This window comes from Anarhichas minor, unplaced genomic scaffold, assembly GCF_050575085.1.
Source record: "Anarhichas minor isolate MPS153535 unplaced genomic scaffold, ASM5057508v1 ptg000155l, whole genome shotgun sequence".
NCBI classification, from domain to species: Eukaryota; Metazoa; Chordata; class Actinopteri; order Perciformes; family Anarhichadidae; genus Anarhichas; species Anarhichas minor.
Window position 1 is genome coordinate 1,400,525 of NW_027466601.1, and position 15,980 is coordinate 1,416,504.

Here is a 15,980-nt window from a genome sequence, read left to right on the forward strand (position 1 = left end):
GTGACTTGTAATCATCAGCTACAATAGACACTTTTTTCTCATAAAGTAAATCATGTCCAAACTCCATTACTGGTATTTTGCAGGCTGGCTCACTGTCACACTGTCATGACTCACTAGAAACACTTGAATAGAACAGAGCCACCATTAACGTTGTTGATACCTGTGCTCTTCCAAAATGTCTTCTGTTTAAAAAGAAAAGGGCTTATAACAAATATATGTGCTGAAAATCATTTTGCCTTCACCAACATTCAGATAACATAATCCACAGTACACAATGATGTTATCTTATGGTTCTAGCTGTTAGGAATACAAATGTTCACTAATATGGAAAAACTTAATCACGTCGATTGACCTTTCAACACAAACGCTGGACTCAGAACATCCTTGTAACTTAGAAGAACTAAGTAAGAAAGTGAAAGAAAGATTTAGCATTCATCTCACAGAGATTGTATTACCTTTGAGTATGTCCCTAAAACGTCTGATTTGTGTCATGTTTTACCCTCTGATTGCTGTGATCTACTCAGATTATGCTGCTTGGACATTGCTCTGTGGTTTTATGGCTGTATAAAGGAAACATCTTTAAAATGAATGTAAGTCCAATATTCAGTCTCTTTCAGCTCTGTTTTTGGTCTCCACCAACTCCTGAGGGAAACATCTGTCTCTCTAGCGGCTACATGCACTGCTGTGCTCACCAGCTAGTCTCTAACTGTTTCCGTCTGCTGTTTGCTGCTGAGCGGGTCGAGTACAGTGGCTTTATCGGAGCCTTTCAGCTGAAAAAATCGTAGATCAGTCAGACTGAACCAAAACAGTAAAGTTGCAGACTGAAAAAAACTAAACAATGAAGTGATACAAGACAGAGAGCTCCATAGTGCTGATGGGCTTGGCGGAGTCGGTTACAATTCTCTGTGTGCAAGCGACCACTTTCACATTAGAGTCATTTGATCTCTAATTCTTTTGAAATATAAATATATTGATAAGGGCAACTTTAAAATGTCAGACTGACAGTGGGACGAAAGTGTTCTAAATACAGTATATTAAAGGAACCCTCTACCATAAGATATTCTTGAAACATCATGATCACTTCACGACTTTTCTCGTGGACATTTAGAACTTCCTGAAAATGCCTGATTGACATTATAAAAAAGCATTTCCAAGATGTCGGGGAACCACACGCGATGACACCCAGGGATGTTTTTTTTTTAGCTGGGCAGTTAGGGACTCCTTCTGCATGCAAGGGGAAAGGAGAGGGGAAAAAACGGGGCAGTTTTTGCATAATGATGAATCTTGACAGACATACGTCATGCTCCTGGGCTTCTGACAACGTCACGCCCTGGGTGAAATGAACGCCTAACTGCTTATCTTAAAGGACCTGGGATTTAATTAAAAATGACATTTCCCCAAAGACCTGTGCCTCTGAGGCTGCCACGTTGAAATTAGCTGATGAGGGGCCCTCTGAGCGAAAGGGAAATAAGCAAACTGTCAAACGCTCAGCAAATCTCTGCCGTTTATCAGTGCTGCTCGCTGCTCAGGAAATAACAGTGGACTGACATCCTGCGTAGCACCCGCCGCACCATGGATACAAGTCAAAAAACATATTGTGATTAAAAAGGAGGTGGGAGGGGGGTAAAAAAAAAAAAACAAGCCTGTCAAATATGATATTGAAACAAACAATGTGGTGTGGATAAGTAGAGGAATAGGTTGCTGAAATTAGCTCTTCAGTCACCACAGACCTATATTGCCACTGACAAAAGCATACTTTACGACTTGAAATTTCCGTATTTTCTAATGAGGCCCACTCAAATAGGGAGTCCTCTACAGAATTATACCAAGCAGGCAAAGGGGAAATGAAATGCAACACTGGTACTCTGCGTTCAGGGCCCCTATTTATCAAGCGTCTCAGAATCCCACGGATGGAATCACAAAGGTTTAGCTGAAGGTTAAACTACTAAAACACTCCTACATCAGAGCAGGACCAGAAGTTATTGATAAAGCTTCGACGCTCACTTTCAGTGAGGAGGAAGACGACTGTAAGAGAGGGAGACATCGCTATGTTTACGCTGTCGGCTGCAAAGTTGAAATAACACTGACATTTCGTAGTTTTGATAAACAATTGAAAAAAATGTAATTGCGGATGATACGATACTGGCTTTCTGTTAACAATACAAATACTGATCATTTCGGAAATGGAATTAGATTTTTTTTATATAGTTTAAACAAAAAGGTCTTTATTAGTCCACGCTACATTAGGTTTCCGTTTTGCCATTCTCTCACGTTTGATGTGGAAGTGTGCCACTTTACTCCGCCGTGTGCTGGGTTCTGATGTCACATTGGTTTCAACGGTCATGTGACACGGACCAGCAAAATGTGTCAGGGCTGATATGACACTAAACATTGTACAAAAGTAGTGAAAATGTTTGGACGTGATGCAGCAACCCACGTTTGTATTTATAGAATTTTATTATTGATATTTTTCAAAGGAATCGATACCGACTAAGTAGCTTGTGAGTAACTAAGTCTTGATCTGCCCAGAGTATACACGTTTAGTCAATAAAGCTGATTCACATACTGAATGTAGGACAAAAATGATGTTGATATAGAATATGATATAGATTACATTAGGCCAGATAGGACCGCTTGATAAATACAGGCCCAGAACCCACAGGCAATATTTGGGCCTTAATGATTGAACTCTTTCATGGGCTTACTGCCAAAAATATAGGTGTGACATCTACATGTACAGACTCTTTTTGTGTGTGTGTCTCTGCCGTAGCGGTATCACATCGAAGGCATCATTAAGAGGAGGATAGTGTCTGGCTCAGTCAGAGGTGATGTCACCAAAGCGTCCCCTACCTGGACGGGGGGCACTGAGAACGGGGCCAGGTTGTCTCCGCGGGGCGGGGCGGAACTAATGTGCTGCTGCAGGAGGCTTAAAGGGGGTTCGTCCCCCCCCCCCCCCCCCCCTCAATACATCCCTCACCTGTAATCCACCACATTAGTCTTGAGTGTGAGTTGATACGCACGCTGATGCATCCACAGGACGGAAACGCACTCACACACGCAGGCGGGAAGCATGCTACAGCGGAGCTTCCCGAGTAAGACATCATTGCCGATGCACGGCCGGGATTCAGGTTGGTAATTCAGCCCCGCGCGCTTGAAATTGAAACATTTAAACAGAGAACAGTAAAGTCATCAAATGTCATTTGTGTCATGGCAACCGGCAGGGAGATAAAATGTCATCTAGTCTGAGAATGAATATTTCTGCAGGGTCGGAGAACCCATTTATTAAAATCACGGCGCCCGCGCCCCTGTGAGCTAAAGAGACAGTATTCCCCATCATGTTTCACAGTCAACCTCCAGCTTGACATTTTGATTTCACTCATTTTGTCCTTTCCAGTTTTTCTCTCAGAGTGACAGCACGCATGCATGTACGTGTGTGTGTGTGTGTTTAAGTGTGTCTAAGACTAAAAGCCATCCTAAAAGGCAACACAAAGCGAATGTCAGAAATGTCAGGACGCCAACATGGCCGCTGGTGACATGGGGGATTGGCAGATGTGCCAGGCATCCTTGGAAGAACATGTCCCAACTGCTATTGACGAATTCGCCCGCACGACGTCTGATCTCTTTTCTCTCGCCGTTTCTCAGTGGAGATTTTCAAGCTGACACTTGATGGAGATGGCACCGGGCAGACGGGGAAAACATCGACTCCAAAAAGCTATTCTCAAAGCACATTTTTCCGTGTCTACATGCATTTCAGCGATCCATCATTCGCAGGCAACAGCTGTAGGAAGAATGTCAATGTGATATTATGCAAATTTATTCAGCAAGAATATCACAAACATTCATGGATTGCGGTGCATTGCGGAATGTGAATTTTATGTGCTTTGACACTGTGCTGAATAACTAATGATGTGGGACTGACCTGTTTGCTTGAATGCCTGCCACACAAAAAAAAACTGCACTAAGCTGCAGAACGAGAGAAGTGAGCAGCAGCAGACTTTCCCACTTTATTTGATCAAACCCGTAACTTACTGTCAAAGCAAACTCATTCATTTTGACAGGGGAGGCAAAAAGGCTTTCAGACCAGTTCTGACTGATGTGGGATTTGTGGAGGGCTGACACAGACACCTATTTTTCTGGGAGCTGAAGCTGCTGATGCTGGATAATTTGTGCCAATATTGTCTTTCCCTAAATTAGATTATTTTCGGAAAAAAAAACATCTAAGGCAGGACTTTGTCCCTTTTCATACATCGGTTGATTGATTTGTTTATTTGAGTGTCCCGCACCAAATGGAGCCCAGCCCAAATGGGCTTCCAAGACTCTGGACAGCAGCCAACAACCAAGACGGCCACATGACCAATCAATACATACAGTTCCACAAATTCAAAATGTACGGTACCTTTCAAAACTTTCAATTTCCTTTAGACAAATAAAAGTCTTGTTGTGTTGGAGAACGGCGAGAAGAGTGTCCGATTTGGGGATATCATAATTGTGTCCCTGCTCTTTGCAGATGATGTGGTTCTGTTGGCTCCATCAGACCGTGACCTCTAGCACGCACTAGAGGGGGTTTGCATCTGAGTGCAAAGCGGTCAAGATGAGGTTCAACTCCTACGAGTCTGAGGCCATGGTTTTTCCGAATGAGAGTCAACTCCTCCAAGTCTCACCCAAGTTTTGTCCTCCTGTCAATTCAAACACGGATTGGTTGTTTACAATGTAACATTATCAGAGATCAGAGACTAGAAAAGCGTAAATGCTGATGTCCTGATCGCATATTTTATTTGCGTCATTAAAACTTTATTTCATACTGTGATGGTTAACGTTAACTTGTGTAATTGGTCCGCGGTTCACATGCGTGCCGAACCGTGAGGGGGGATCCGTACGGATGACGGATCGACAGTGGTCTGTTACACCACTAGTTGCTATGAATTTTCTATAAATCTTGCGAAGACAAAATCTTCTTATCAAAGACCCAACTCAACATTTTACCTTCAGACAGCCAAAACAATCATTGCTTTTTCAAACAGATGACTCTCAAGTGACACATGGGGCAATGGAACACAAAATAAAATGTATTCTTGACTACACCAATCTCACAAAGGAGTCACTACAGTTTTGATAGCATAACCATGTATTGTACCAACAACAATCATATAGACACAACACCCACTTACAAACATCTTAGCCCTCAAGCCCCCCATCCAGACTTCGATATTAAAACAACCTCACACTCCATGTGATTAGAAACACGTATTGATTTCCAATGTGACTGCATAGAAGTTCCCATGTCTCTCCATTGGGACAGAGACTCGGAGAGAGCTGTCTCTTTTGCCTCCACACTGTACTGAATCAATGTGTCGCTATCCAGGCAATAGCCTCAATATTCTCCCCCGCTCTGTTTCCAATTTGGTGCTCGATTGGAGACATCATTCTTCAGTTGTCTTCACAGAGAGTGGCTGTCAGTGGGGACGTTAGTCTATCCACTGGCCGGTGGGCTGTGCAGGCGGCGCTGCATTTGTATTGTGACTGCATGGAGGGCCTCTGGGTCCTGAAGAGTTGCGAGCTCTTGTGTTGTTGTCCTCACAGTTGATCCCGTATTTGCTGTCATCACACAATTGATTTCTATTTTTGAGATCTGTTGAAATACAAACCTGTGCAAAGTAACATCAGAACATGCAGATTTGTTGTTGTTGTTCATAAAGACAAGGGTGGAGCTGGAGGTCCAGGTGAGATGCAACAGTGACTTTAATTAAAGCTGCACTCGTCAATATTCTCGGTATTTTATACCTTGTTTTCCGGTGTTGTCGAAGTGGCTAATGGGGACAACAATTTTTTGAAATTGGTCTAGCATTGAGTAAGAATGCTGCAGACAGCCGCCATTAAACGGGTTGTAATGTATGCGCACCGTCAATTTTCAGTAACAGTGTATGTTTTTGAAACTGAAAGGCTCAGATTGTTATTATAAGGAGTAAGTATACCACTATGGAAAGCCTACAGAGAAGGAGTATGCTTTTCTTACCTTTCACTTGATCCGGTCTTTTAATAGACACTAAACTATCAAATACAACTTCATTTAGAATAGTACGAAAAATGGCAATAAGAAACACGTGAAATAACTTAAGAGTTAACAAAATCAACAGAGATTAGTACAAAAAATACACATATGAAAGTAAAAAAAATAAAGAATTAGATATAATCAAGAACTAATGAGATATCATGAATTAAATGTGGTGACAATTTCTTTTTAAACTTCTCAAAAGATGGTAAGTTCTTGATTTGTATTTTGGCATACCAGGCTATCAACTAAGGATCAAAGTCATAAACTAAACCTGAGGCTGTGCTCCTTGCAAACGCTGCCAGAGTAAACGCCGCAGCATTCAGTTTGCATACCTGCATGGGAGTCAAGGGGCTCTCTACTGAGACAATACACTTTTAATGTTTCTTGACCACCTGCTGGTAATCTCCTGATTTCCTGATTACCTGCTGCTCATATGACTGTATCACGTGACTATGCGTGTGCACCAATCGCCTACATTCCCACACTAATGTGATGTCAGCTCTACTCTGTTTGCTAAGCTGGGATGTGTTGAATGTCGCTTCTGACGCCAAAAAACGCTTCATACATTTCATATCATCCTCGCATGAAGCTTGCAGAAACGCACACAAAGCCGCGTGGTTAACGTTGTGAAACGATTAATTAGGTTTAGGCAACAAAGCTACTTGCTTGAGGTTAAAACATAATGGTTTTATGTAACCCTCGTAAATAAGCAACAACCACCCTCACACACTTTTTAAAGCAAAGTTACGTAAAAAATAGGAACAGGTGTGACGACCCTCCTCCTCCTCTCATACACTAGGTGCCCTGTTGTATTTCATTTGTTACAGGTGCTGATCGGAGGTTCGTCTGCTGGATGAGCCACACCTGTGCCGGTGTGGCTCTGCCTTAAAATACCCTCTCCAGTTGGCAGCCGGTCTCTCTGGGAGGAAGAGCCTTGGTGGCGCTGGCTTAACACAATTGCATCGGTTTATGTTTGACTACTATTTAACTTGGTTTACTGCTGTTGAAAATAAATTGCTTCTTTTTAGCAGCCAGCTCGTTGTCTCCCTTGTTTTGTCTTTGTGACACAGTGCTACGTAGAAAGTGTAAAGACAACCTTTGGTTTCACAACGGGACATGAACAGTGGTCTCCTGGGTGAACGTCCGGTGATTGTTTGACTCCGTCCACCAGCTTTACCACGTAACTTTCAAAAAATGGTTGCTCGATATACTGTGTCACTTTCTCTGCGTATTGCTCGTAGTACAAAAACGACCGCATTCAATGCATCCAAGTTTCTCAATTTTTTTACTTTCTTTGTTGTTTGGAAATGTATACACTACAGCCTGGTCCTAGCTTATAAGAATTGATGGTGTTTGAAGAGGTAAGCGCATCGTATCAAAACTGGAAAGAATTTCTACGTTGGAAAAAGAGCAAAGAACGCCACCGAAAGCTTTTCTAGACGGTGTTTCTTCTCTTCTCCCGACTGGCTTCAGCAAGAGTTTGATTGACAGATGGTTCATCCAATCACCTGCCAAGTATTTTGTTATTAAAGGGCCTGCCCCTTTTCCAAACAGTTTCTAACGACGGCTACTGACATGGTTCAGGTTAGACCCAAGCAGGACGGGCACAGTGAACTGAACGACACGATAACAAAAATGTTATTCACTCATTCACGTAATAAACACAAAATGCAAAAACTGTGAGAAGCTATTTAGTTAATGATACAATATCAAAGTGAATGTGATTCTCTGATGTCGCTGATGATGTTCTCCCTGATGTGTGATGAAAGCTGGTCTCTGCTTCTGATGCTTTTATAATCGGCTGGTTAGACATCACAGTGCACTTAAAATAAAATGTTGCTGCAGCTTCTCGTGTCACTTTATAAAAAAAAAACCTCTCAGAGGAAAACCCTCATTGTCCCACAGCCTCATATATCAGAAGTGTCTGTCGCTGTTAAGGCAGTGGGTGGAATTGGAACATAAAAGTGTTAACCTGACAGTCAATTAGTATGCATCACAACAACAGCATCTCCTGTGAGCGTGTTGACTATGCAAAGGAAAATCCAACAGGTGCTGATATGTCTGTCACAACCTTTTTTTGTATTTTGTTAAATTCAATAATTAAACACTTGTGTGAATCCTACCACATCATTGCAGCGCAGTTGGGCTATTTTTTATGTAATCAGGCAGATATATAACTGTCAGGCAGGTTGTGATATTATGAGCTACTGTTTTGTTTCCTCTGACAAAGGAAAAAAAAATATATCAATAAAGGTTAATGAAATCTTAAGTAAAAGGGTAAAAATGAAACACTAAAGTATGGATTACATGTTGTACTTTCCTGTCACTTGCGAGTGCCTTCATCATTTCAAGTGTCGATTTGTAAAAATAAATTTTTCACACCTGTAGTGGGGTCCATTTTGTCCAGACCAAGGGGAAAAAATGAGTCATTGTTACACTTTTAGTTACGGTCAGGTTCCTGTTTATGCTGAAAAAAGGTATAAGAAAAAGGTAACTCGTCGATTGGAAAGTCTTGGTGATTGACATCCTTCATCTTCAGGACCCACGTGGGGAATTCTGATGATGAAGATGACGTCCCCGTTCTTAAAAGAGCCGTATTTAACATTCCGAACAGTAATGCACTCAAAATGCTCCCAGGCGTATATCTGATTGGCCCAGTTGTGTTTTAAGCTGCTGGTGATTCAGAGGTCTGACCCTGTAATGTTCTGCTTGATTGTTTGGTAGAAAACATTTTGAGTCACTCCAGACATGAGGACATTATTTTTCGACATATGGTTTCAGAGGTCCTACTGAACAGAATTATGCAACTTGATATAAAGAAAAAGTCTAGTAAGGGCAAAATCATCTTCTAAAAACAAGCTTCATGGTAAAGTTAGTGAAGCTAAGCTAATGTGATTAAAATAGATTATTTTCTTCTGATCATTTGTTTTTGTGAATATGATACATGGGAACAAATTGACATATTATGGTATACAGCATTAGTAGCATAATAACAGAATGGTTTGTATTTTACTGTCACCATGTAGCAATGTCTCAACTGTTTGGTAGAGGCTGATATTAAAATGGACACTGTTATTTCTATTGCCCCAAGTTCTTAGTGAGGACATTAAAAGGTAATATCTTTCTTCTTTGTTTTCTTGTTTGGACCAGTTGAGGGGCCAGACCCCCAGGTTGGGAACCACTGCACAAGAGCATCAATTGTGTTTTAATACGCCGCTGAAAATAGTCCCCAACAAAAGCTCTATTCCCTTCTGTTTGAGTAACATTTGAAAAAAACTACCAGCTGTTTCATGAAACTAAGAAACGCGTGGAAACACAGCACACCCGGCCTCCAGCTCCATCGCTTATTTCCAGAGCGTACAGTGTTTGTTGATGTATGTGCGTCAGTGTGTGAACATGTGCTTGCAAGTGTCTGTGCAGAGGGCCGCTGCATTTCATATTCCTGCTGTCTCCTTTTTTATTAGGCTGTTTACCGGTGGAGCTGAATACCAAGCGGGGGGGGGGGGGGGGGGGGGGGGTAGCAGATGAAAAGTGAGGGAGTTGTGGGGCAGTTTCGAATTTAGAGGCATTTTTCGAAATTGTATCCAATTTCTGTAATGCTCAAGCCTCCTGTTTTCCAAGGTCCCTCCACTCTCCTTTTGCAGACAGAGAAGCCTGAGCGCCGAGGCTTCTGGAGCAATATGATCACCCGCCCCGCCCACCCCGCCCAACCGCTGCCCTCACACACTGATGTGGGGCCCATTCGAACAATATTGGCACAGCTGCAGCACCCAGGGTGCCTTATGATTATGAAGATGAGGAAACAGAGAGCTGCAAGCTGTCTGCCATCTCCTGGGGCCCATCATCCCCCCCCCCCCCTCTCTCTCTCTCTCTCTCTCCCTCCCTCTCCGACATGCAGGTAAATCTAACTATCCAACTTGTCTGTAACACAAAGACTGATTCACAGAATGAGGGAGGGGAGGCATGGAAAGACAAATCAGCCTTATGACAATGCAAGATATGGAGAAAATCAAATATCCTGATATTTTTTACCAAATACCGTGATGTCGATACTGCAACGATTACTGTAGGGTTGACTATTGGGGCTTTTACCAAAAATTAGACACAATGATATTTTCGATAAAATATTATCAGTAGTGGGGATATGATGACAAAGATAAGTGGGTAAAGGCAAGTAATAGAAAAGCTAGAACAGTCTGGTAAGATCATAAAAGGACTTTACTGTAATGCAGCCTTTAAAATTAGGAAAAGACTAAACGTATGGCATACATTATCACCAATCTAAGACCATAGCTAGGCACAATATCAATTTAATTTCCAGGTATAGCCCTAGAATTAATCAATGGACGTGGTGATCATGTTTTAGAGCCAAACAATGCCTCTCTGTGGCCTCTCATCACAAGTTCACAAAGAGTAACGTTAACTGTTTCATTAAGGCCAATTCATCCTTTCCGCAGCTGCGTGTCCACGAGGTCCATGCTGACCCTTTGTGGAAGTCTGCGTGCAGCCCAAAATTTGCGACCGTGCGGAATATGCACATGCTTTGCATGCTCCGGTTTTGTTCCAAACTCCAGTCCAGTCATTGGCGTGTGCACCTCTAACTAGTTTGCCTGGAAGCAGAAGAGGATAACTAAACGGATGCTTGTTTTAAGAAGAGTGACTCTACTTCTCTCTTGATTTATTACCTCAGTAAACATTGTAAACATGAGTTTATGGTCTCAATCTCTAGTTGCAAGTCTTCTTCAATACAGCATGATGCTCATTTAGTACATTATGGTCCATTTAGAGTCAAACAGACCATAAAGCAGGGGATGCTTTAGGGCGGGGCTACACAGTGATTGACCGGTCGCTAACCAACCAGAGCCGTATACGGCGTCTCTACGTCACTCTTCTACAGTTCAAATATATTAATTAACTTCCGTTCATGGTTGCAAAAATCCAAGATAGCGCTGGTCGTAATCCCAGATGGCGCCGGCCAAAATGCCGAACTCGAGGCTTCAAAACGGCACTCCACAAACCAATGGGTGACGTCACGACGACTACGTCCACTTCTTATATACAGTCTATGTGGACGCTAGACCGATGCAGACCCTCAATTGTAGTATGGAACAGTGATTGCATCCGCGCAACTAGTATAAATTGCGCGGATGCATGAGCCTCTGCCATGTTGAGAGCATTGTGGAAGCAATCCCATATTCCCAATTCAGCCCTTTTCATATTGGGTATATATTCATTGAGTCTCATCTGATTCTTACATTGACCTACATGTTGATTAAATATCTATCCAACAAATTTAAATAACAGCTGCTGCCTTCTAAATTCAGCCCACTGTATTGTTCTCAAACTACTTAATCCAACTAGTGAAGGTCCTGACTCAAAACTATTACATTTAGTTTCTTTACAGTAAAGAAAGGATCGTATTTTGATCGGCTTTATTCTATCCATGCCTGGTTCCCAATACCAATAATGCAATCGGCTAGGACATTTCTAAATTACCCATCAGACATATTGTATTGTTTTTACTAAGTAAAATCCTGATTCTTAAGTAAATAAAATCTTGTCACACTCCACACACACACACATAGAGCCACGTGGCAGGTGAGCTCCAGGCGCACTGATCTTTGAGGCTGCAGGATCCTGCTGAGGCTCCCCGGGCCTCCTGTGATAGCGGAGCCTCCGGGGCAGAGCGGGGCTCCGTCACTGGAGCCCGGTGACGCTGTGTAGATAGGCTTTTGCAGGAGCCCTTCCACAGCCAATGCAAATTGAATGTGCCTTTTTCCAAGGCACAGGATGTGATGTAACCGTCCCTGGCATCCCTGGGTCTGACAAGATTTTGACAACAAATGATGATCTTATGTAAGGTGACTACACCAAGAGCCAAGGACAGTGTCTCAGTCAATGAGAAACATGGAACGTTTCCAAAGTGGACTCTAACTTGCACCAACATCTTTTGACTTGTTGCCATTGGAATGGTATTGCTTGTGGTTTGTTGTTGTTTGGAGTTGGATTCACTGCATTCATACTTTTAAAATATAATATTCCAGTTTATTGCAACTTGGGTTTTATTATTCTAGTTTTGACCATCATCTCTATCAGATGATATGAAGTATTATCTTAAATCTGGGGATGTGGCAGCAACAAAGCAAGCAGTCAAAGGTCATTAGGGGCCTCTAAAGCCCCATGTTCACTGTGTGGCAATTTATGGTTATTTGATTATTTGTGTGTTTGTTTCAAAGGAAATGTTTAGTTTATTTTTCTTCCAAATCTTTTTGGCTAGTCACATTGCAATCTACCAGATTTATCCCTGAACAGACAGAAGCTTTTATTTCTTGATTGCTCTTCCTGCTGTGTTGTTGGAGCTGGAATCAAGTAATGTTTGCCACATGTATTGAAAAGGAGAGATGGTGGAAAGCATGTAGGTAGAGTGAACTAGCTACAAAGATCTAAGAACCTTTGCCATTCCTGTCAAATGGAGTTTACTCAGATGCTGTAATCCCTGTCATACTATTAAATGTTACTCCACTGATTTAGTGTTGCACAAAAAAGGTCCAAAGTGAAGCAGCAGAGGCTGAGACATCCTAAAACGCTGGATGCTACATTTCCCATAATGCAACAGATAGCATCCTTCATCAGACATTCGATGCACACCAAGCTTGTAACACAGACCTTTTAGAAATGTGTAGTCTCCTAGACTTTATGCATAACCCTAATGACATCACCAGGGTTATTTTCTCAGACTCTACAAAGCTCCTCCAGAGCCACAGAAGGCACTATACAACAGTTTATTTCCGATGGCTAGACTTATCTTTATATGTAAAATTGGTGCCTTTAGTACTCCGAGTAAACTTGAGCTTGAATCGACAGTAACGTGTTTAGGATGAACTAGGATGAGATTTGTGTTACAGTAGGTCTTTTCAGGCTTCTGCTTTTCCAAAAATATATTCTTTTTAAAGATCAGAGCCTTTCAGAAAATCAAGAGGAACATTTCTATATAATTAGTCGGGTTTCCATCCAAATGTTTTGCCAATTTTAACCGAATTTTGTCAAAATCTGCAAAAGAATGAATGCGCGTTTCCATCCACTACCTTTATGAGATTATTGGGGGTATGTAAATCGAGCAATGGGTGGCGCCAATTCTCCAGTCCATCATACCACTGCAGAAAATGAGAGCGTAACAAGAGATCATTAAAAGAGAGCTCCGGTGGATGTTAAAGTCACATGCTTCATGTACTTAATCATGTATTCGATAAATCTGAATCTTTGCTGCTTAATCAACTTTTCCACCTCAGCCAAGTGTAAAAACGTATACTTACTAATTAACTAATATTTCAAGATTCATATTTAGTTTTGAAAATGCACATAAAACAGGTGGACGGAAACACAACTATTGTCCTTTAAAGTGACGTCCCGAGTAGGGAAGGAGGAATTTCTCAACGCAGACTGTCGTGAGATCCAACTATCTGACCTGACATCATCCCCTTCAACATGAACAGGTCTTACAGACACATCGAACAAAATCAATCTCTTGAAATGTCCATGTATTTCTGTTCTTCCTATGACCGAGCAACGACACACATCAATGTTCCCATTGGCATAATTCAGAGCAGAAAAACAACAGGGGAAAATGAACTAATAAAAGATCAAAGATATTTTTCAATTGACCTACCTTATAACAGTTTCCCTGCATCGTGTTTTTCAAGCTGTTTGCAGCAGTCGTGTTAAACCCATCTGCTGAATTTCCCCCAGTGTTTTACCCTCTGATTCCATGCGGCCTGGACAGCTAGTGCTCATGCTTGCTGAGCCAGAGGCAGAGCAGCCGGGCCTTCAGAGGAGCCATTAGGCAGTGGCGGTGGCTGGATGGGGCCACTGACCTTCAAAAGCTTCACTTAACGCTGCAATCACAGCAAGTCCGGTGCTAAAATAACCAATCCTCCTTGTGACCTGAGGCTCATTCACTAGCAAATCTGTCTTTTACATGGAAATGATCAGTATTCATGTCTGAGAGCCAGTGTAATACAACATAAATCCACCAGTACAACTCCATGCCAAACTCATATTTTAGGAAATAAGCTCTTTGAATAAATTGTCGTCGATGGTGAGGACATTTGCAGGAACAGCACCTTCACATGTCCGACAGTGATGTAGTTCAAAAACACTTCCGTAGCCCTTTAACACGATCAATCGGAATGACATTTCAAAGAGTTGATTACCCTTAGGACCAGTGTGACTGGTCATTATACCTCTACATTTCTGTTTGAACATCTTCTACTTCCTTCAACCAATATCAGCTGCAAGTGATTATACTGTATATCTGATCTGTTGGTCTTTCAGCTGGGAAGGGGTTGGCTGGTTTGCCATTTTCTACAGGTCTCACTCAACTTGTCAAATACTGACGCCCCTCAGGTCAGGGCCCCTCGACGTCTGATATCGACACACGCAGGCACCTTTTAATGTCTGTATGAGACCCACCAGGCTCTTAACCAGCTCTAATTTAAACCCATACATGTCAGTATAGTAATATTAAGAGCAAGAAAGTCAGCATAGGGGGGGTTTGAGGGGAGGTTAGATGGGTCAAACAGAAACAGGAGACCTTGTCCCGTGTGAGATAATGTTGACTTATTTTACCTGAGTTTTGTTACATAACTTCCACACTTACCTTACATACTTATTTTACACAACAAACTTATTTGTACCCAAACCACAATCTTTTCCTAAACTTTACCAAGTAAAGTACAACTATATTTGTATAAGTATATTTTGAAAAGCGGATCTGTAAGTTTCCTGTGAACACAGAAGTTTATTTTGAAAAGACACATGCAAGTATCGAGTGGGAACTGACCCGCCGTCCCCGACACGTCCAAAACCAGCCTAGGCCCGTTACCCTTTGTATTGTGTGACCTTTCATTAGGCCATTTCCTGTCTTCCCCAACTGCTCCTGTCATGTTTCCTACGTTCACTTGAGGTCGCCACCTAACAACAACCATGGGATCATAATAAGCTGCTTGCACAGACAACCTATACAGGCGTTTATTTGGAGGGGAATAGTCTGTGATTGTCAGTAAACTGTGCCGCTGTGAACCAACCAGGTTTTGAATGTGTTGTTTTCAAAATCGATAAATCTAGCAAGAAAGTTGCCAAGTGGTCAACTCTGACAGCCCTTCCCATCAGGCCTCCCTCCAGAGCCCCAAAATTATCATCATGACCCCTTCAAGAGCAACGACCATTGCTATTGTTAATGCTCACAGCTGTTAAGCTTGCAGCTTGTGAAAGACCCGGTGATGAGCAATGAGTGCACGGGTAGAATATGTGCAGGCAGAGATGCAGGCAGCCCGTCCGATCATTACATTCGACCCAGATTAAATGATATGACAGGTTTATTGCACTCCTGCGGCAGCCACCGATATCATATCCCAAAGACCCCGCGACCCAAGGACTTCAACAGCTTCAGGCCGGTGGTGTTAACATCCCACCTGATGAAGACGCTAGAGAGGCTGGTCCTTGTCCATCTCCGCCCCCTGGTGAACTCATCTTTTGACCCACTACAGTTCGCTTACCAATCTGGCATCGGGGTGGATGAATCTGTCATTTACCTGCTACACAGATGCCTTTCTCACCTGGAAAAGGCTGGAAGCACTGTGTTACGGCCAGTGGTGTATAGTAACGAAGTAGAAATACTTCGTCACTGTACTTAAGTCGTTTTTTTGGATATCTGTACTTTACTTTACTATTTATATTTCTGTTGACTTTTACTTTTACTTCACTACATTTTGCAAAGAAAACTGATACTTTGACTCCGATACATTTCCCCTGAAACCTTCGTTACTCGCTACAAAATCAAATCTATCTTTAGAAACAAAATGAATCATGAGACCAGCGTCGGGGACTGTGGTGGAACACAGACTGCAAGCAAGCAGGTTTGGTGAATCAG